The sequence below is a fragment of the Chrysemys picta genome, chromosome 2 (genome assembly GCF_011386835.1).
Source record: "Chrysemys picta bellii isolate R12L10 chromosome 2, ASM1138683v2, whole genome shotgun sequence".
In the NCBI taxonomy this organism is placed as follows: domain Eukaryota; kingdom Metazoa; phylum Chordata; order Testudines; family Emydidae; genus Chrysemys; species Chrysemys picta.
The window spans coordinates 45,418,394-45,442,325 of NC_088792.1; the positions used below are offsets into that span (position 1 = coordinate 45,418,394).

The following is a 23,932-nucleotide window of genomic DNA, read 5'->3' on the forward strand; positions in this document are numbered from 1 at the left end:
ATTTTAAGCTTACTATTTTAGAACTGCTACACTTCTATCTCCTAACTTCACTGAAATCCATTATCGTCTCTTAGAGTAAAATTTTGCCTTCAGTTACGCCCATGCAGCTCAAATGAAGGCAAACATTTCTGAATGGCACAACTCGAGCTAAAATGAGACTCTTAAGCCACTGGAACTGTGGCTGAGTCAGAATTAACTGCAGGCAAAAACTTATTTAATTTGTCCTACAGTCAGGTAGTTATTGGTGCAATTAAGCAGATGTGTCTGTAAAGTAAAGCCAAGGAATATATACCAAATGGCCAAATTTATGCTTAGAGTAATTCCTTTGACTTCATTGGAATTATACCAGGCATAAATGGGGCCCAAAATCATCTGCTACACTTAGCACACAAATCCACTGCAGATGAGATTCCAAGCAGCCACCTCTCAAATCCCAATGCACTTTATCTTGATCTTCCTTTTGGATTGTTTTTTTTAATCTATAGCCCCACCCCTTTCCCACATATTAGACAATTTACACTCATTTATACCAATTTGTTGTAGAACTTACATCATTGTTCATGTCACCTCTGAACTTGCCTGACTTGCATCCTCTGGAGCCTGATAGATTTCAGTGGGCTGTAAATCAGAATATAAATTAGTTCATAGTTCACAATGGCTGAGCTAAGGAGATACAACATAGTTTTGTAAAAAAGGCTTTTGAGCTGAGAGATAATACTGTACAGCAGCAGAAAAAGCTCAAAGCTCTACTTTATACTGTGGTTTTGGTTTTAACTCTTCTCACAGCAAGAGCTCTTGTAGATTCACTGACTATTAAAAGCCCAATCACAGCTGGGCTGTGTCAGAGCAAAGTGGAGAAACTAATTATTCTCTTTTAAAGTGAGCTTATCGGAACTTAAAAGCTAAATTTGATAGCACTGGGCAAAAAAATTTCAGCTGAAACTTCCTGCCTCCCCCCTCCCCCAAAAAACAACAGATTTAGTGACATCTAAACAGTTTGCACATTTATGCAGTTTTGTTGTAGCAATGTCACCCACCAACAGAAATTGGTCCAATACAAAATAATAATAATATTTACCTCACCCATCTTTTCTCTCTTGCAAATTTATGTTGGTATCACCAAATTGTTAGTTTTGAAAACACATTCCAAAAAGGTCAGTTTTGAAATTTTTGAAAGGAAACTGAGATTTTTTGGTTCAAAACAACTTTTCACTTCAAATTTTCCTTTTGATTCTTAAAAATTCAAAAATACTTAGAAATACTCAAAAAAAAAATCAAACAAATGTTTCATTTTGGGTCAAACACAATGTTTTATTTGACCCTAAATTAATTTTTATTTTTTTTTAAATTACCAGTAAAGCCAAAAGAAATTTTAAAATTAAAAAGTTTAGTCCAACTCTAAAACTTGGTCAGTTCTTGGATAGGGACCTCCAAGTGGCACCGAAGTGCTCCAGGAAGTAGCATGGTTTAGTAAGTGGCACTTTTCCCTCCATTTCCACGCTGAGCCACTGACCTTATTGCACTGGCCACACTGTGCTGCTGAACATGTAGTCTTTCAGAGGAGGCATAAAAGTAAGGGCCTGACCATGTCTAGACATTAAGATTCATGTTTTTTTTCCTAAAAACGTGGATGTTAACCCCAATGTCCTGGCTAGATTACAACATGGGTGTGTGCATTTTACCTATCTAAAACTTCACCTGCAGTGTCAACTGGATATGTAATTGTATTTTACTCTATTCTAGATTTTTTTGCTGCTACACATTGTGAAACAGTTCCTAAGTTCCACCCTGGAGGTAGTTACATTGCAGTGTTGGTGACTTTATCTCATAGACGTAATTCACAGGGGGTACGGAGAGGTTTAAATAGGATCTCAAAGTTAATGTTTGTAAAGACCTTAGATACAAAGGCCACTACCAGAGCATGGTGTAGTATTATCAGTTTGATTATAAGGGCCCAGGCAAGACATGTGCATCCTGGAGATGGTGTTGATGGGGGAAACTTTGGATTCCTCGACCTGGCGATGCTGTTCCAACAAGGACCACTTCTGGGAAGAGATGGGGGTCTGCCTAATCAAGAGGAGGAAAAGGCATCTTGCCAACCTTGTGAGGAGTGCTTTAAACTACGTTCAAAGAGGGTAGATGATAAAAGCCTGTAGGTAGGTAGGTAGATAGATATTAAAAACAAAAACGCAACCTTAACAGAGAGCTAAATGTTGGGTGGGAGAAATGGAAAATTACTATAGGAGCAACAAGACACAAAATAGTGGGTGAATCTGCTCAACGTTTTAGATGTCTATACACAAATACAAGGAGTATTGGGAATAAACAAGAAAAACTGGGAGTATTAGCACAAATTAAATTATAATTTCATTGGCATCACAGAGACTTGATAAATCTCATGACTGGAATATTGGTATTGAGAGGTATAGCTTACTCAGTAAGGAAAGGCAGGGAGGAAAGGGAGGAGGTGTTGCATTGTACGTGAAGAACAAACCCTTGTTCTGAGATCTATAAGTAGGCGAGTGGCAGACCAGTTGAAAGTCACTGGGTGAAGATAAAAGGGGGGGGGGGGAAGAGGGGCTTTGTCATAGTAGGGGATCTTCCGTAGACCATAAAACTAGGAGGAGGAGTTGGATGAGGCATTTCTAGAACTAAAAACTGAAATATCCAAAACAAGACCGAGTAGTAATGGAGAACTTTAGCTACCCGGACATCTGCTGTAAAGGTAATACAGCAAAAGAAAAAAATGCCCACTATGTGCTTGCAATATATAAGGGATAACCTTTTGTTTCAGCAGGTGGAGGCAGTAACCACAGGGACAGCCATTTTAGACTTGATTCTGACTAGCAAGTAGGAATTGGTTGTGATTCTGAAGGCTGAGCCCAATTTGGGTGAAAGCCATCATGAATGGATAGATTTCATGACTCTAAGGAGAGAAAGGAGTGAGAGCAGCAGAATAAGGACAATGGACAAAAAAAGGAGACTAAAAAATTCATAGAGATGGTAGGCCGGGTCCCATGGTAAGAAAATCAAAGGGAAAAGGGAGTTCAGGAAGTTTCTCAAGAGACAATATTAAAGGCACTTTCCTTCCCGAGATGAAGGGAAGATAGGAAAAATAGTAATAGGCAAATATGGCTTCACCAGGAGTTTAATAACCTGAAAATCAAAAAGGAATCGAACAAAAAGTGGAAACATGGACAAATTGAAAAGTAAAGATAAATTGTAGCCAGATACTTAACACAATTAATATGAACAGCAAGGGGTAAGGATTGCAAGCCAAAATAGGGAAAGAACAGTGTGAGGTGGTATATGAACCCCACACTGGGCCCAAAGGAGTTAAAAGACAATACTGGGCCCAGGTACCCCCGCCCCTCTGGGCCTGCTGAGCATGGTGTCTACTGGAGGAATAAGTTAAAAGGGAGCTAAGAAGCCCAGGCAACAGGTGGTGGATAGGCTACAGGAGAGGAATCATTCTTCAGAAAGCAAGACAGAGGCGCAAATCACAGAGCTTGTACAGTCAACAGGCTTTCTCTAGCCACCTCCCCCTCCCCCTCGAGCCAGCAGGTCCTGCAGGGCCCTGCTTCTTTGGGCTTTTTTTTGTTGTTATAGTCCAAACTGTCAATTACTTTACTACAAGGGCCATGTCCCAAACTGAAGCAACCTATTGGTAGAAAATAGCCCAGAGAGGTGAACTGGGGCTTACTGCAAGGAGGACCCTGCCTATGTTGCTTTCCACAGGGCCCTGGACTGGGACCTGGAGGAGAGGGAGGGCTCAAGTCCCCCTACCACATCACTTAAGGGCCGAGGCCCAGATGCAGTTGGAAGGCTGAAGATTCCTGACAAAGTCAGGAACAGATATTGCTGCTGCCCTGACAAAAGGGCCAGAAACCAGGTGCACCAACTACAAGGCTGTCCAGCCCTCCAATCCCCACATCACAGACAGGTTAAAGACTATTTAGGTAAGTTCCATGTATTCAAGGTAGCAAGGCCTGACAAAATTCATCCTACAAACTTACTGAAACAATCTTGGAACCATTAGTGATTATCTATGAGAACTCATGGAGGATGGGTGAAGTCCCAGAGGACTGGGAAAAGGGCAAACATAGTGCCTATCTTCAAAAGGGGGAAAACGAGGACCTGAGGAATTACAAACATGTCACCCTAACTTCAATACCTGGAAAGATACTGAAACAAATTATTAAGCAATCACTGTGTAAGCACTTAGAGGATAATAGGATTATCAAAGACAAAACACACCAAACCAAGCTAATTTCTTTCTTTAACAGGCTTATTGGCCTACTGGATAATGGGGAAACATGATATATCTTGATTTTTAGTAAGGCTTTTGACAAAATCCAATGTGACATTCTCATAAGCAAACTAGGGAAAGGCTATCTAGATGAAATTACTATGAGGTGGGTGCATAATTGGTTGAAAGTCCATACCAAAGAGTAGTTATCAATGTTTCGTTGTCAATCTAGGGGGACGTATCTTGTGGCATCCTGCAGAGGTCTGTCGTGAATCCAGTACTATTCAATATTTCCATTAATGACTTAGATAATGGTGTGGAGAGTATGCTTACAAAATCTGAGGATGGCACCAAGCTGGGAAGGGTTTCTAGAACTTTGGAGGAGAGGATTAGAATTCAAACTGAGCTTGGCCAATTAGAGAATTGGTCTAAAACAAACAAGATGGAATTCAATATAGAGAAGTGCAAAAATACTACATTTAGGAATGAAAAATCAAATCCACAAATACAAAATGGGGAGTAACTGGCTAGGCAGTTATTACTGCTGAAAAGCATCTGGGGTTACAGTGGATCACAAATTGAATGAGTCAACAATGTGATGCAGTTGTGGGGGGGGGGGGGGGAAGGCCAATATTCTTAGGTGTATTAACAGAAATCTTGCATGTAAGACGTGGGAAATAGTTTTCCCACTCTACTAGGCACAGGTGAGGCCTCAGCTGGAGTACTGTGTCCAGTTCTGGATGTCACACTAAGAAAGATGTGAACAAATTGGAGGGAGTCCAGAGGAGAGCCACAAAAGTGATAAAAGGTTTAGAGAAACTGACCTAAGAGGAAAGATTAAGGGAAATGGGCATGTTTATAATTATAATAATTAATGGAGATATCCCATCTCCTAGAACTGGAAGGGCCCTTGAAAGGTCATCAAGTCCAGCCCCCTGCCTTCACTAGCAGGACCAAGTACTGATTTTGCCCCAGATCCCCAAGTGGCCCCTCAAGGATTGAACTCACAACCCTGGGTTTAGCAGGCCAATGCTCAAACCACTGAGCTATCCCTCCCCCCATGTTTAGTTTTGAGAAAAAATGACTGAGGAGGGACCTGATAGGAGTCTTATATAAGTACTTAAGAATGGCCATACTGGGTCGGACCATTGGTCCATCTAGCCCAGCATCCGGTCTTCTCACACTGACCACTGTCAGATGTTTCAAAGGGAATGAACAGAACAAGACAATTTATCAAGTGATCCATCCACTATTGTCCACTCCCAGCTTCTGCCACTCAGAAGTTTAGGGACACTCCGGGAATGGGGTTGCATCCCTGACCATCTTGGCTAATAGGTCCATCAATGGCTATCTTCCATGAACTTACCTAAATTTTTTTTTTAACCCAGTTACACTTTTGGGCTTCACAACATCCCCTAGCAACATGTTCTACAGGTTGACTATGCATTGTGTTAAGAAGTACTTCCTTTTTTTGTTTGTTTGTTTTAAACCTACTTCCTATTAATTTCATCAGGTGATCTCTGGTTCTTCTTATTTATGTGAAGGGATAAATAGCACTTCCTTATTCATTTTCTCCACACTATTCAGGATTTCATAGACTTCTGGCATATCCCCCCTTAGTTGCCTCTTTTCTAAACTGAACAGTCCCAATCTTTTTATTCTCGCCTCAGATGGAAGCTGTTCTAGCCCTCTAATCATGTTTGTTTCCCTTCTCTGCACCTTTTCCAATTCTAATATACCTTTTTTGAGCTGGAACAACCAAAACTGCACACTGTATTCAAGATGTGGCCCTACCATGGATTTATACAGTTGCATTATGCTAATTTTCTGTCTTACGTGAATATCATCTGTTCCTGGTGGCTTATTACTGTTTAATTTATCAATTTGTTCCGAACAGTCCTCTATTGACATTTCAGTCTGGGACAGTTCCTGAGACTTGTCACCTGAAAGAATGGCTCAGATGTGAGAATCTCTGTCATGTTGAAAAAAAAAATTAAGCTTCTCCGCAAAGGCTGTGTATTCCTTTAATGCTCCTTTAGCACCTTGATTGTCCAGTGGCCCCAGTGATTGCTATGCAAGGCTTCCTGCTTCTGATGGATTTAAAAATATTGCTGTTAGTTTCTGTGAATTTTGCAAATTCTTTTTTGGCCTGCCTAATTATACTTTTACATTTGACTTCCCAGGTTTATATTTCTTCCTATTTTCCTCAGTAGGATATGACCTCCAATTTTTGAAAGATTTCTTTTTGTCTCTAACCACCTCTTTTACTCTGTTTAGCCATATTGGTATTTTTTGGTCCCTTTACTGTTTATCTTTAATGTTGGGTATACTTATAGTTGAAACTTTTTAAACAATACACTAATAGAAGCTTAAATGCATCTTGCAGGCATTTCACTATTGTGACTATTCCTTTTAATTTCCATTTAAGTAGCCGCTCATTTTTGTGTAGTTCCCTTTTTTGAAGTTAAATGCTACCGTGGTGGGTTTCTTTGGTACTTTTCCCCTTACAAGGATGTTAAATTTAACTACATTATGATGGTTACTATTAACAAGTGATTCAGCTATATTCACCTCTTGGACCAGATCCTGTTTGCCACACAGGGTTCCAGGACTAGCTGCTCCAAGTAGTAGTCATTAATGGTGTCTAGAAATTCTCTCTCTGCATCCCATCCTGAGGTGCAATGTTCCCAGTCACCACAGGGATAGTTGAGATCCCCCATTATTATTGGTTGTCTGTTTCCGTAGTCTCTGTAATCTCCCTGAGCATTTCATAATCATTCTCACCATCCTGGTCAGGTGGTTGTTAGAATAGCAGTAGGAATATATTCGTATTATTTCACCATGGAATTTCTGTCACCAGCATGTTAACCAGGGGCAGCTCTATGTATTTTGCTGCCACAAGCACGGCAGTCAGGCGGCTTTAGGCAGTGCGCCTGCGGGAGGTCCGCCAGTCCTGCGGATTCGGTGTACCTGCCGCTGAATTGCTGCCGAAGCCGCGGGACCGGCGGACCTCCCCCAGTCATGCTGCCAAAGGCTCCCTGACTGCCGCCCCCACAGTGACCAGCAGGCCGCCCCCTGCGGCTTGCCGCCCCAGGCATGCACTTGGTGCGCTGGTGCCGCCCTGGATGTTAACGAAGAATGGGTGACAGAGGAGATTCTGATGCACTGGGTGTGTCTAATAAAATCTATTATGCTAATAGCTTATTTGACTCTAAATCACTGCAGTCAGCTGAGATACTGGAATCCGGTGAGCTCATGCAATGCTTCTGGAATCTAAGGAGGTCACCCTCTTCCACATTGAGAAGTCATTCCACTGGAGTATAACGTTCGGTACTGTTCTGAGCACTTCTCTCAGCTATATGCAGTCTTATTTATACAGTTTAAATCCCCCCCCCCCATTCTCTTCAAATTGGGTTCATATACCCTGTAGAAGTGAACAGAACAAAGTCTATGTACTAGGCCATTTTTTTAAATGGATTTTTACCAAAAATTTCTTGGGTTTTATAAAAAGCTATTATTCATTTTTACGAATTTTCATCCTAATTTTAGACCACTCCAGTACATGAAAATTACTACATTAAGAAAACCCTATTCATTACATTAGGTTGATGTGTTTATGTTAATAATAGAGTCAAAGTGTAAATGCAGGGCTCTCTGTCAAAGTAAGTCAATGTAGTGGAAGATGCTTCTTTTTTTAGGACTTGAGCACTAACGTACATGGGTGCCAGACCTGGCTCACAGCTCTGCAAGGAGAGGTGGTAGCTCAGTAACGTGGGCAGATCCCAGGGGAACTTCTCGAACCCGGGTCCAGACTCCAGAAGGAGAGATGGCAGTTCAGTAACCTGGGTGGCCCAGGTAACTGAGCTGCCATTTTTCCTTCTAGAGCAGGTTCAGAAATGGATACGGTGGAGGACAGTCTGCTTCAAAGAGCCAGCACAAGGCCTGCTATTTATCAAGTAAGCCCTGACAGAGAAAGGGAGATAGTTGCAGCACTTCCAAATTTTCCTGGAGGCAATTGGTATTGAAGAGAATCAGAATGAGTGCTACAGTGACATTGGAGATCTGCAATATGTTCCAATGGAAGCATGAAGAGGACTACCAACTGCTAGACAAAAAATATATATCAGTCAGAAATTTCAAGAATACTTTGATCATGCAAAAAAAAAAAAAAAAAAAAGTCACTTGGGAGAGGGAGACATTTTCTTTACAAGAAACCAAATTGTCAGGTTTGGTGACTGATCATTATGTTACAGAACGATATAACAAATCTAATGTGAATTTGAACTGTTAATAGATTAACTAAAAATTTTAAATTATTTTCTGATGGGTAACAAGCTGCAAAGATTGTGAAAAATGGACTTCACTTTGCATGACTAGTGAAAACTATGGTTCCCAAGCGAACATAAGAAGCGCAATGACTGAAGCATTAAGAGAAAACCAAGGTAAATAAGTGGCAGAGACCATATTACAACTACATTTATTTCAAGCCACTCACAGTATCATACCAAGATGTGCCACCAAAAAAGAAGTGGCTTATCATGCATGCCATTGAAAGCAATCATTTCACTTAAATGTATTGCTGTTAGTACAAACTGCAAAGAAATACGTGTAGCCCCGCTATTTTGGATGTTCCAGAGCAAAAGACCTGTTCTAACTCTGGGCTCTAACAGGCCTACCCCAACTGTGAGCTTAATTGGTGAAAAGCGAATTGTCAGTGACCTATTTTATATAAGGAGGAGACAGAAAGATCGAATAAATTTAAACACAGGATAACTTTGGGACTATGTTAAGATCATAACTGGTAAACAAGAGGGGTAGACAACCAGAAATCAATGGACCAGAATTGGTGCTTCAGAAATTAGACCTATTGGTAGACAAAACAAAGAAAATGGATTGTTACATCCATCTTTCCTTTCTGGGGACCTTTAAAAAAAAAAAAGGACTTGGGAACACGGGGTGGGGGAGAATTTCCATTACCACTGTGACTGCCACTTCTAAGGGCTTTTTCATTGTGACATCCTGACCTTGGCACACAGTGGAAACACCTGGCTATCCCCCTGTGGAATCCTGCTTTGTCGACCCCTTCCCATCCCCGACTGTCTGCCTCCTATCCTATCGCTCATGCGCTCAAGTTTGCGCCTGATCCGGAGACCAACTGCACAGCACTGGCATGAAGAAGTGAGATGGCCCATCCAACTCTGCATGGCCTCAGAGGGACCAGTGAGAGAGAGGAACCTAACCAGACAAACCAAATGACATCCTTGACCAGGAAGGTGAGCTGGAGTCCAGATTAACAGCTGCCATGGCCAACCTGCCACCACAAAGCACGTTCATGACTGATCAACCACCCTGTATCCAGACAACAAAAGCATCAACAAAAGCTTACTTTCCCCACCATTTTCTATCCTCGCTCTTCTCCCCCTTGTGCCGGTCTGTTCTGTTAAATGCAGGAAAGTGGATATCATTCCCAACCCAAAAGTGAACAGCAGATCTAACCCTTTATTCACCACCAAGGACTGCTTATCAGTGTATGGGTAAGGAATGGTGTCCCTAGCCTCTGTTTATCAGAGGGTGGAGATGGATGGCAGGAGAGATCACTTGATCATTACCTGGTAGGTTCACTCCCTCTGGGGCACCTGGCATTGGCCACTGTCAGTAGACAGGATACTGGGCTGGTTGGACCTTTGGTCTGACCCAGTATTGCCATTCTTATGTTCTTATCATAAAAAAAGATTCTAACCAATGAGCGCTCTCGCTCTCTCTCTCTCTCTCCCTCTCTCTCTCTCTGAAAAGGGAACTTTGATAAGTTTTAATTAGGTTTGTTTTGCATAATCACTAAATTTGTTTCAACAGTTTTTGCCTAGTTTTGACTCTTCCTTTTGTGCATCTCAATCAATAAATTTCCAACCTGTGGCATGAATTTTCTCAAGTGTTTTCCGTGATACTAAGCAGGTCATGGTCTATGTACTCAAAGTCCAGAACCATCTTTAATTATTGTTCTACAGTGCCAGTGTCATGTTAGCATCTTTGACTCTCTGGCACCTTTATTCCATCAAAATCAACACAGTAGAACCCTAAGATCCCAAAGGTCTGCCTACTCAGGTGTCTAAGACTTGAGCAGCCTGTGAGGAGTCTGATTGGCTTGGGAGAGCAACCAGCTGCAGTCCTGCACGTAGCTGGGACCACCCAAACATGTGAGCTGAGCCCAGAGAGACAGTGTCAAGGAGAAGGGAGTTGATTGCAAGGAGTCAGCTTCCATAAACCGGATGAGACTCAGCCCCTCTGTTGTTCTTAAAGGGAAGAGGAGATGGTGCACAGAGAACACAGAATTCACTGGTCCCCAGCCGAGCCACACAGCCACTCTAGATGGAGGAACTCTTCCACTCTTGGGGTGCTACACGCACAGGCAAAATGAATTTATGAAAATGCAGCTGGAGGACAAAGCTCTGATGATGATGCAGAAATGGAGTTCTTTACTGCGTCTCTTAAGTGTATAAAACATATCTGGGTTCAGAGACACTAGACATAAACTAACAAAAAGTGGATTTCAAAGTAGCTAGAGCTGAGTGCAGCATGATGACAACCAGTGCAACTGGAAAGAATAGTGAGTCCCTGATATTAAAGTTGATAACAAAGCTTATTCACAGAGCAGGCAGACACAAAAGAAGCCCATGTGCGTTTCCTCTCAAAAAATCTCTGGTAGGCAAACAAAAAAAAATGCAGCCTGGTGAACTTTAGGCTGGATGCCTTCACCACAAATTGGAGGTTTGACTGCAGCTCAGGTAACCATATTTAGGCTAACTTTAATCTACCTAGCTTGCTAATGAAGATATGGCAGCATGGTCTGTGCAAGCCCGCCTAGTGCCCTGGGTACCTACGTGTGTTGCTAACCCATGCTGAACCCCATGCTGTCGCATCTTCACTGCTATTTTTCATGAGCTAGCTAGATTAAAGCTAGCATAGGTATGCCTACCCATGCTGCAATCAGAGGTATACCTCTGATTGCAGCGCAGATAGCCTTAGAGGTAGGCACTCCAAGCCCTTTCCCCGCACATAGCAACCTGGGAGGGTACAACCTAGCTCTTAAACGTTCATTTAAGGAGTAAAAGGGGGGGGGGAAGACATCACAGGGAGGAGATACCTTCATCTTAAAGCCAGCTTCTCAAAAGCACCAGTATTGTGCTGCTACCCTGAATTAAGTTTTTTAAAGTTTATGATTGATATTTGTGTCCATTTACACAAGGAACATTCAGATGACTGCTGCTTACTGTGCCAAATACCAGATTGTTTGAGAGGAACCAATAGAAAGGCATATATATTTTTGCTTCAGTATTCTAAATCAAGTTAGGTGGAGAAGAGAGTCGCATTTGAAGTTTAAATTCCATACAAGCAGTTATACTGCAAGTGGTGAAATCCAAACAGGAACATTTAAAAGGCAAACTTTGCTGAAAGATGGAATCTTTTCAACCCTGTCATTGAATGGCTAACACACAATCCCCCAGGTAGATCCTGGCAGATAAATTCCATTAAAACATGAAGACAATGAGACTAAAAAACAAACATCAAGAATCCGGTAAATAAGAAAGATTTGCTAAGTCCACCTCAGAGGATTCAGAAAGAGGATCATTCTGTTCTCACAGCAGAGCTGTTTTTAAATGCAAGAAGATTTTCCTTGTGGTAGTCATGAAAGTTTGATTTTATACCCTGTAGAATAACTCCCAATTTACCAGAATAAAAAATTGCAACCAGTGTTCAGCTCCGTGTATATTTAACTTTAACTAAACCCAGCTTTCTTCAGGATGCCTAATTTTTCTGTTCAAACTCAGGTAGCATGTGGCTTTACTCTCTCGTTGGAGTCTGTTTTTGAAGTTTTTCTGTTGTAAGATAGCCACCCGCAGGTCTGTCATTGAATGGCCAGACAGGTTAAAGTGTTCTCCCACTGGTTTTTGAGTATTATGATTCCTGATGTCAGATTTGTGTCCATTAATTCTTTTGCGTAGAGACTGTCCGGTTTGGCCAATGTACAAGGCTGAGGGGCATTGCTGGCACATGATGGCATATATCACATTGGTAGATGTGCAGGTGAACGAGCCCCTGATGGTATGGCTGATGTGATTAGGTCCTATGATGATGTCACTTGAATAGCTTTGTGGACAGAGTTGGCATCGGGCTTTGTTACAAGGATAGGTTCCTGGGTCAGTGGTTTTGTTCAGTGATGTGTGGTTGCTGGTGAGTATTTGCTTTAGGTTGGGGGGTTGTCTGTAAGCAAGGACAGGTCTGTCTCCAAAGATCTGTGAGAGTGAGGGATCATCTTTCAGGATAGGTTGTAGATCTTTGATCAAAGATCTACAACCTGTAGCCCACGAAAGCTTATGCTCTAATAAATTTGTTAGTCTCTAAGGTGCCACACAGGGCCGGCTCCAGGGTTTTGGCCGCCCCAAGCAGCCAAAACAAAACAAAAAGCCGCGATCACGATCTGCGGCGGCAATTCGGCGGGAGGTCCTTTGCTCCCAGGTGGAGTGAGGGACCATCCGCCAAATTGCCGCCAAATACCTGGACGTGCCACCCCAAGCACCTGCTTGACAAGCTGCTGCCTGGAGCCGGTCCTGGTGCAACAAGTACTCCTGTTCTTTTTGCGGATACAGACTAACACGGCTACTACTCTGAAACAGTGTTTAATGGGAGATGTAGTCCAACCACAGAGTCCAGCCTATTGAAGAGAATGGGAGCACATATGAGGCACTGCAGTAGTTCAAGTGGACACAGATTAAAGTCAAACTGATCCAAACAAAGTTAGTGTTGCAATTCAGTTTGACAAACTAAATATTTTGACTCAGGTCAAACAAGAAATTTTATTTTTTATGTTGAAAAAATTTTTTTTTGGCAAAAATCAAAATTTTATCGTAAAATTTAATATTTGTGGAAACTGCATTGTCAGTTGAAAGAACATTACCCATCAGCTATAGTTTTCAATATACAACACTACACCATTCTTACAAGTGAACTATGTCCTGGCTCCTTGTGTATGAATCTGTGAGCCTTCCAGGGGCTACCCCATGAAGGGAATAAGGCACCCGATACTGCTTCAACTAAAGGAGCTCTCTTTTTGCTCAAGTGGTAGTCAGTGGTTTTGGAACTGAAGCACCAGGGTTCTAGTCCCAGCTTCCCAAAGAACCCTGTATATGAGTTTCCTAACTGCATCTGTCTGCGTTTCATATTTATTACGACAGGCCAAAGTTTACTCTCAATATAATTTCCAGAAAATCTTGTAATCAGTTAATATTTTCATTCACTTCAAAAAACAGTTAATATAAAATTTCTGATCTTGTATGAGCTCTGTGACAGCTCTAGCTTTGTGATTTAAAGCAGAGTTTTAGCATACCCGTTTCCCAAAGTCTTCTTGCTGTTGTATGATTTTTTTTGTTCTTGATCCAGTCAAAACAACACCCTTTGGATTCCAGAGCATAGTGGAGGTTGGGAAATATATTAAACTATTTTTAAACAAATGAAATACAGAAATATTTATATATATTTTGAAGGGACCTAACCCCATTTTTCCTACTTTCTAGAAACCCTCAATGATAGTGCAGTGTATAGGAATTGGGTAGTATCCTTTTAAATAATTTGTGAGCCCTCTAGTGGGCCTTACCATCTTCTGTGTTTCAGAAGCCACCAGAGCCCTGCCAGAACAGCAGTGTATATATGTAGCTAGGGCTTGCAAGTTTTATGTAGTTAGTAAACAGTTATTTGGACTCTACTTTGCCCAGGTGGTCCCTTGATATTTTGCTGTGTGTGTAAAGCGAAGGACACAACACTTCTATTTGCTTGAAATAATGTTTAACCCCATGCTTTATGTCCAAAAATCCAAAGAAACAGAACTGCAGAGAGAAAATATTATATGTGGTAAGTGCTTTTAAAGAAAAAAAGCTATGGTTTTCTGATTAGCTTAAAATCTAAAGACAGAGGGCATGGGGAAGAATATACACAGAGCCATCCCTAGGGTACAGCGAATCAGGGCAACTGCTTCAGGCCTCATGCTTTGGGGGGCCCCACGGACTGGCACGATTGGCCGGCGCGATCGGTCCCGAAAGTGACGCATTCATCTGTTCTGCCCCAGACCCCGCACCTCCCTAGCGATGGCCCGAGATATACAATTACACATGCGCGCACATACACAAAGAGCTACATTAGAAGAACTTAGTCAAGGTTACAAAGTCAAGCTCTCAAAAGTTAGGAAATCCCAGCACTAAAATTGCATATGCAACCTTATTTCAGTACCCTTGTGTGTATGTATTATACGGTCTTTAAAATACAAATCCTAGCATTACAATTGTCTCCATGGAGGAGTTACAGGCGTTTCCTGCAGGATCTAAAAATCACTGGGCGGGGGAGGAGGAGGGAGGTAATTAATTGAAATCCCTAGGCAGGTCTGAAGAAGCCTCATCTCCCTGGGTTAAAGTGTGTATACTAGTCTGATCTGGCTGGAGGAACCTGGCAAACAAAGAACTAAAAAAAAGTATAAAAGTGACCAGCCTGGTGACAGCCTGGTACGCTAAGACCTGCACATAAGCAGTTTGTTTTAAAGATATGTTCTCGCTAATGCTTTTGTTCTGTACAAATAATATTTTGCTTAATGAAGGCTGGCTAGTCACAGGTTAGCCCTGTCATTGCCCGAGGAACAGGACAGCCAGTGGTGAACTAAATGCCAACTTACTAAATTCAGAGTGGTAGCCATGTTAGGTCTGTATCAGCAAAAAGAACGAGGAGTACTTGTGGCACCTTAGAGACTAACGAAAGCTTATGCTCAAATAAATTTGTTTGTCTCTAAGATGCCACAAGTACTCCTCATTCTTTCAACTTACTAAAGTGACCACAGTGACTTGCCACCTAAATCCCTAGTCTAGAAGGAGAGTCTCAGGACTTTGCCCCCAAAAAGTTGATAGCTAGATGCCCAAGACTTGAGTGGGGAGCCCTCAGGGAGCCAACAAAGGGATCAGAAGTGCAATTATCTCAGGAACTGTGCTAGTCATTTAAAAACTTGGTAAAATACCATTCACAGTGGTACAGACTTTCAGATAATACAAATAAAGGCTTTGAATTGCTAAATGAATATATTCCATTAATAAACGTACTGAATAGTATTCTACCGGCTGTCACACTGATGTATGTTGGATTGAAATGCTTTAATTACAGCCTTATCTTTTTCAGTAGGAAATTCAGATGTGTGAAATGAATCAGTGGTTCCAGCAGGGGGCTGGAGAAAGTAAAAGAAACAGAACTATAAGCTTGTACCATTTGGTTTTATATGGCATAAACCACTGAGCATTGACCTGGTGTAGTTATTTCACTACTGCTGCAATTTGAGAGAAAAAAAAATAAATTTCAAGGTAATTGAACATTTAAGTATTTTTGAGGCAACATGCAGCTATTTACAGGAGCAGTTTGTCTGGGTATCACGGGGTTGTATATTTTTGTCTATTGGAATTGGGTTGTCTGCTTTTTTCAAACAAAGCACAAGTGGCTTGAGGGACCAGTTTAATTATTTTTGTATTTTATTTAACCAAATAGTCACAGTACTACTTAACAAAATTGCTAATTAGATCTTTTTTCCTTTGATGACAAATTTAGAGCATATCACTTGTCATTTTTCCTGTATTTATAGCAATATTGCTATTGTAGCTTGCCTATATACTGTAGGGCATGTTCTCAACAAACAAGAATCTTTGCACAAGGAAAATGAAGTAGTTGACAAGCATAAGAATGGTCTGTTTTATGGGTATTTTAATCATGCATCACATGAAAGTACAACTGCACAAGCATTTAAAAAAAAATCACTTGAAACTGAATGCCTGCCTGCTTTCAATCTCTAATTGCCACATATTTCCCTGCCTGAAAATTACGGAGGGCCACTGTACAAGGGCCAAATCCTCAGCTGGTGTAAATCAGTACAAGTTCAGATCTATGCCGATTTATAAGAGCTAAAGATCTGACCCAAATACTTTCTTATGTAAAGAAAGAGGAGGGTGATAGCATCTTTGCCTTCCTCTCCCTTAACAGCAATCTGTTCTAATGCAATGTTATTTTACTATAGCAGTAAAATGTTGGTATAAATGCAGAGCTCCTTCCATTTTAAACCAGCTTATTTTGCAAGGATGGAGGCAAAAAGTAAAGAAATCATATAAAGGAAATTAAAATTTCTGTTTTAGCTAGTGATACCTTGTTAAGGTTGCAGCACTGCAGTTGGCCAATTCCACCTGGAAGAGGTGGCAGGTTTTCCACTCCAATCAGCATTGTTAGTTGCTAGGATGTTAAAGAAGAAAAATTCCAGGTAACTGCTATATATGAGTGTCTTTTATATAAAAGAAACAATATGCAGGCAGAAGGGGTAAATGTGTGGTATTATCAGATAAATTGGAGAAAGAACATAAATGAATTATTCATGACAAAATATAGTTGAACAATGGGTCTTCAAATTCATGTTGCTTTCTCCTATGGGTATAAAGAGATTAGTTTGTTTAAATGTGTGAAGTGTGGTTTCACAAGGTTTCTTAAGTAATTTTAAATACCTCTGCAACATTGGACTAAGGCAAATATTTCCCTTCAGAATGGTTCAGTGTTGAATCAATGGAGTTACGCTGATGAACCCTAGCTGAAAAGCTGCCTCACGTGCTCCTAAAAGATGTGGTTTATGATGCAATACCCAAGTGCAGTTTCAGCTACGGGTAGATAAAGTATTCTGTTTAATACCCAATCACTATGTTTTGATCATCACTCATAACAGGGCATCTTCTCATTAAACCCCTACGACATTAATGAACCAAATGCACAGAGGTTAACATAGACTTCCGTATTTTTGCCTCCAGGCATCATGAAAAGATCAAGCATCGTTGTGTAAAAGCATGTGTGGGCAGCATGCCTTCTTCTAAGAGGATTTGGTGTCTGCATTTTCTTTCACCAACTGCCTTTTTCTCTATCTTTTCACCACACCTCCTAAAAATAAATGTCTCCTGATCATTATCCTGCTGTAAAAATGACAATAATTCAGATTGTGACCGATATGGTCTTCATCAAAAAATACAATAGGACTTTCTGTATCAACTGCTTGTTATTACATGATGGTCTCAAGTGTATTAGAAGTTGCGAGTTTCATTTCTACAAATGTGACAAGTTCATTAAATATTCCAAAATTAAAATCCTCAGACACAAGTCCTTCAATAGCCTCCTTTTTCCTTGATACTGCACACAATGTAGAAGACCTCAGAATAGCTCTTATTATAGCCTCCTGTTTTCTCACACACACACACACACACACACACACACACACACACACACACACACACACACACACACACACACCTTTCCAATACATTGTCCTGGGGGTAGATTTCAGCCCAAAAAGAGTCTGAAGAAAAAAATCTTCAGTCCAATGCCATCCACTTCAATGGAGGTATGAACATCAAAGTCTATTTGGGAAATTTAAAATACTACAATTATTTAAAACAGACAGACAATGTCTGTAAAATAAACCCCAGGAAACTGCGGTTTTAAAAACCCTATTTATTGCCACTAAGGCTGAATAGTAGAATTATGAAGTCAAATGCAAAAGTTAGGGTTCCAGCAACATCAACAGCCAGTCTGGGGCCCATATGAATAAGTTTACAATCTTTGGCTTATACCAATCAACGTAATTCAAGGCAATGTGCCAGTTTACACCAACCAAGACTTGTGGCTATGGTGAGCAGTTGCTAGCTCAAGTGATCTTGGGTGAGTCGTTGCTCACCCATATGTAGTAAGGGAGTTGTAGTCTTGGCATAAACCAACCACTTTCAAAGATTCCAAGGACAGAAAGGACCATTGTGACCATCTAGTCTGAATAATAGAGGCCTTAGAACTTCCCCAAAATAATTCCTAGAACAGATCTTTTAGAAAAACATCCCATCTTGATCTAAAATTTGTAAGTGATAGAGAATCCACCACAACCCTTGGTAAATTGTTCCAATTGTTAATTGCTCTCACAGCTAAAAATTTACACCTTATTACCAGTCTGAATTTGTCTAGCTTCAACTTCCAGCCATTGGTCAGTCAGTATTATATCTTTCTCTGCTAGACTGGAGAGCCCATTATTAAGTGTTTGTTCCTCATGTTGATACTTACAGACTAATCAACTCACACCTTAAACTTCGTGGGCTACTTTCGTGGAAGAAGTGGGCTGTAGCCCACGAAAGCTTATGCTCAAATAAATTTGTTAGTCTCTAAGGTGCCACAAGTACTAATGTTCTTTTTATTTTATATCTCATTAGTTTGATGTGATCTATTTTCTATTAATCTATGTTGATTTGCATTAATTACATTACCCTCCTTTAATTCTTTATTAAATCAAGTCCCATGTGAGCCATTCCATTATCTTGCCCACGACTGATGTTTGGCTGACAGACCTATAATTACCCAGGTCATCCCATTTACCCTTTTTAAAAATTGGCACAACATTAGCTTTCTTCTTGTCTTCTGCAACTTCCCCAGTGCTCCAAGACTTATTGAAAATCAACATTAAAAGTCTAGTGGGTTCCACAGTAGTCTTGGATGCAAGTTATCTAGACCTGCAGATTTTAAATGTCTTACATTAGCAGCTCCAGAGATACGAGTAGAATAGAAAGAGTGTATCACCACCACATGATGATCATCTTTATTTTCCCTAAATACAGAACAGAAATATTCATTGATCTCTTATAAATAATAATGCAGAAAAGACATAAGTCTACCATTTCCCTCTAGACATGAATCAGTATCACTCTCAGGATTCTTTTTGTTCCTAATATATTTGAAAAAGTCCTTTTTAATTGTCCTTACTTGTACCGGCCACAGACGACTTCTTCTGTCCCTTATCAATTTTCTGTAATTCCTAACCTCTGATTTACATTAATTACCATCAACTTCCCCCCCCTCCTTTTTTTTTTTTTAAGTTTTTACAGCTGCCTTTGTAACCTTTGGGTGGGCTAGAGTGCACTTCATTACCCTTCTCCAGTACCTAAAAAATAACCCAACTCCCTCAGAAAATTAGCTGGAGACCTAGAATTCAATCTCTACCAATTTTCTGCAAGGATTGCACAGGGTCAACTTTCCCACATCCAAGTCCCAAAAGGAACTAAAGAAATAAATTTAATTAACAATTTTATAAAATATTATGATGAAGAAACATAATTAATAATTACTTAATGTTTACAATGTAACATGGCTATTTTATAATCCACTTACACAAATAAAGAAAATAAATTAAATCTAGACAGGTCAGTCCCCACAAAAACACAGTAAGAACAAACTCAGAGTTTCCAAAAGCTTAGGTTGAGTTCATCTGAGTCTTTGATCACCAAATCTATACAGTTTGCTGAGTCTAAAACAACATCTTCCCTCCACTTACTTGTAGGAATCTTCAGTTGGAATCCAGGCAGACTCTCATTGTTAGCCAGTTAACTATCTGATTAACTAACCACTCAGTTAAAGAATATAGATTTAAAAAAAAACCTAACAAGAAAATACAAAACTGAGAATGGCAAAATATAAATGACTCTTTCCCATACTACATTTAAAGAAACTCAGACTGGTTGAGACAATTTTTCTAAAACAGTTTGGCTAAAATCAAAATATTCAAAGTATACAATTAAAATAGAAGAAATTATTTTCCCTCCCCATTTTCCCTTTCTATAACTAACACTGCCCCGGCTTCCCTGTTAGAGGGTTAACAATATCACTAACCTGCTGCAAAATGCTTCAATTAGGGACAACTGCCAGCTTTCTACTCCTGGGCTCAGCTTTCCCAACTCACACAGGGCACATGGCCCTTTGGAAAGCAACTGCCCTGACTGCTAACCCTCATAGAGTTAGCAACAAGGAACCTATAGGAGCAGACCCAAAGCTACCACACCCAAAATCCAGAAGCTTCTGGATGTGGAAGGCTAAATCTGCCTAGCAACAATGACCCAGGCACAACTCACTCCAACCCCCACCCTTGGTCTCTTAAAGAAATATTTCCCTATTAGGCACAAGGGTTACACCTTCACTTCCCCTCTAAATCAGGTTGGTTTTTTAACCAATATGTCCTTCTTCCTCAGCTGCAGGATTGTGGCTTTTTGAGCATCTAGTAGGGTGTTCTTAAATGATTGCCAATTATCACTCACATTTTCTCTGATTAAATTCTTTCACCCGGATGATTTGGCTCCTAATTGTTTTCAGCTTTATGAAATTGGCCCTATTAAAGCACCAATTATATACATAACTGGTCTGGATTTTATTCTGCTTGCACATTATAAATGTGATCAAGTCATGACCACTTGTACCTAAGCTACCATTAACTTTTAGTTCTGTGATCGGTTCCTCTTTACCTGTTAAGACAAGGTCAAATAAAGAATTCCCCTGTGTTGGCTGCAATATATTTTGAGTTAGGAAACTCAGCTATGATGTTTAGAAGTTCCAATGATATTTTAGTATTGGCAGCATGAGACTTTCAGCATATGTCACTCAAACTGAAGGCGCCCATCATCACAGCTTTTTTTCTTATACATTCGAGATAGGTGCCTAAGGAGGCAATTATCCTGTTCCCTAGTGTGATTTGATGGTCAATAGCAGACACCAACTAATATCTATCTTGTGCTTTATTTGTTAGGACACTGATCCATAAGCATTCAAGACCATTTTCTTCCAAGTTATCAGTGACTCAGAAATGCCATTTTTGACAGTATACCACTTCCCCTCCTCTTTTGCCCACTCAGTCCTTCCTAAATAGGTTATAACCATTTATTTTAATATTCTAATCATGCATATCATCCCACCAGGTTTCAGTAATACCAACTAGCTCAAATTGATGATGATAAATGATCAATCCAATTCTTCTTGTTTGTTACCCAGCATTGATGTATAGGTAAGGCTGCGTGTCTGTCATGGAAATCACAGACGTTACGGATTCTGAGTGACTCTGAGCCAGGAAGCCCCTTGGCCAGCAGCGGCAGCAGCGGTTTGGGTGTATGGGAGGGGGCTCAGGGCTGGGGCAGATGATTGGGGTGCAGGGTGGCACTTACCTGGGGGGGGTCCCCGGCTCCCACCAGCATAACCCTACAGTTCCTAGGCAGAGGAGCCAAGGGGTTTTGCATGCTACCCACGCCCACAGGCACCACCCCGAAGCTCCCATTGGCTGTGGTTCCCAGCTGCCGCCCCGCACCAGAGACTCCACTGCCAGCCCTGCGCCTGGGGACTCCACTGCTGGCCCTGCGCCCAGGGTCCCGGCTGCTGACCCGCGCCCAGCTCCGCTGCCACCCCGCTCCCAGCTCTGCTGCTACTCTGTGTCCTTTGTTTCCTTGATTAATTTTGCTCTCAACAACTCGATTTTGTGCTGAGTATCTTCCCCCTTTTTATCCTCCCCTTTTGGAATTAATTGAACCCTCTTTTGATTACTGTAGCCAGCCTGTCACCAAGGAGATTGGTTCCCCTTCTACTGAAGTGGAGACTATACAAACTAGTCATCATTCTCTTTCCATAGAAGGTAGACCAATGTTCCACACCCTACACCACTTACCTAGCCAGCGTTTCACTTCCAGAATGTTCTGACTTCTGGCTTCCGTCACTCGAGGGTCAGGAAGGATCTCGGAGAAAATCTCTTGGACATGCTTCTTCTTCAGCATACTTCCAAGTTCCCTGAAGTCATCTATTATCTGTGAGATAACCCACAACACAGTATCACTGGGGCCAATATGAGCCATCACCAATGGATCCTTGCATGTTGACTTCAGAAGCCTGTCCAATCGTAAAGTGACATCTCGTATCTTGGCTCTGGGAATAAGCACACTGTCTTATAGTCTGTCTGTCCCTTGCAGAGTGTTCTTTTGATTCTTCTGAGTATTGAATCTCCGACAAAGGATTGTCTGTCTTCCTTGGACAGTTGGAGAATTCTTTGCAGGCAAAGCTTGATTTTTCTTACATGTTGGGCAGAGCTATCATCCACAGGTGTGTCCCAAGCATCTCTCCATTCCCTGGGACCTGCTGGATCTTGAGAGGTATCTTCCATAGTTCCCATGTTGAGGACCTGGTGTTGATTTTAAACTTCTAGCTGTCTGGAATTTTTTCTCTTCCCTCTGGTGGCCACAGCATTCCTATCCTCATTTGTCTCCAGCCATGTAGCATGTCACTGTGACCTCTTGCCTCTGCCAGTAATGAACCACCAGGACTCCTCTCTGACTTCCTCTCTCTCCAAGTCCTTGGTGGCCAGTTCCATTCTTCCTTGAACCAGGGATATTGGTGTTTCCCAAACCTAGCTTTCTAGGACTTCCTCAGCTTCTCTGATTCTCAGTAGCATCTCAACTTGCCCCTCCAAAACAAGAATCTTTTCCTCCAGTACAGCTACCAACTTGCACTTCATGCACAGGAAATCCCTTCTGGATTTAGGTGGGAAAGAGAACATGGCACATCTGGTGCAGATCACCACCACTGTTCCATCTTGCTATCACGCATAGTGCTGTACCTGGAAGGAAGGCCTCTCACATGCCCTCTCTCTCAATTCCTTCTGAAATTCTCCTATTAGCTGCCTCTGTTCACAGCTCTAAAGCTCACCTAGCAAGTGACATTTTATACCAAGTCTTCCCTGCTTAGTTCAGCTCAGCTCCACCCCTCATCAACAGGAAGTGATTAAACACTCAGAGACTTCAGACAGCTGGGCATTGCACCTATATGGTATTTTCTGTTCTGGTAAAATGTATACCTTAACTTATACAGACCGGTTAATGTGCTGTTGGAACCTTGATTTTTTTCATTAGCTGAGTCTTGGCAATTTCAAACCGTGCTATCTTTAATGTTGCATTTTGTTTGGAATGTTTCCATTTCTCACACACAAAACAAGTCTTCCTCTACACATCAAGAGTAAAAACAAAGAGCAAAATAGATATGATTATCCCCCTCTGGGAACTGTTATATGAAGTGTTACCAAACTTCACACTCATCTGTTTTCAGTTGGCCTGCACTTGCTCAGAGCCTTTGATAGGGGTCATCATTTATACCTAGAGAGAAAAAACTAGCTCAGTTGTACAAAAAGGCTTCTCACTCCCATGCTTTAATTTTCTCATCACAGATATATCTCCTTAGAAAGATATCCTCGGCCTAACCCAGCTGTAAGTGGTACCCAGGAATAAATAGATAAAAGTCACTTAAATTAGACCTTTATCTAGTGATACCAGCCAGTGTTTTCTGCATGAACGACCTCAGTAGGTGTACAAGAGCTGATGTAACAATCTTACCCTGGAAAGCTTTGTCAATGATCATTTAACTGAAATTGCTCCATGTTTAACAACCTGTTATTTTTATTATTATTATTTTAAGTTGTTTGTGAAGTATGCTAAAATAGGAGTATGACTGCTGTCCCCTGGGACGGTTGTGAGAATGTAGCATCTATTTCATAGAGGCCAGCTATTGGATTATTGCAGTAATCCATAAATGGGACTACACCTGAAATGCATTCAGAAACTAAAGCAGTGACTAGAGCTGGTTGGAAAAATGTCAAATAAACTTCTTTTTGTCAGAATTTGCCAATTTGTTGAAACCAAAATGCTTCCAGGGACTATCAATTTGGACAAAACTCCACCAGAAACCAGGTAGGTTTCTGATAGAGCCATGCCTAACAGAAAGGTTTCATACACTGCCTGGTTT

At 41.1% G+C, this 23,932-nt stretch overlaps 1 long non-coding RNA gene across 3 annotated transcripts in view; it reads right to left on the bottom strand.

The window, feature by feature from the left end:
• LOC135981091 (uncharacterized) overlaps window positions 1-20,326 on the bottom strand; it is a 28,040-nt gene extending 7,714 nt beyond the window's left edge. The window contains exons 1-3 of one of the 3 annotated variants that reach the window (XR_010598056.1): window positions 20,000-20,326; window positions 16,466-16,549; window positions 551-618 (exon numbers count right to left, since the gene is read on the bottom strand). This is a non-coding gene — a long non-coding RNA (uncharacterized LOC135981091). Of the gene's footprint in view, window positions 1-550; window positions 619-1,078; window positions 1,174-16,465; window positions 16,550-19,999 lie in introns of those variants that run through there. The other 2 variants (XR_010598054.1, XR_010598055.1) reach the window with 2 other exon arrangements.
• Window positions 20,327-23,932: the final 3,606 nt, after the last annotated feature.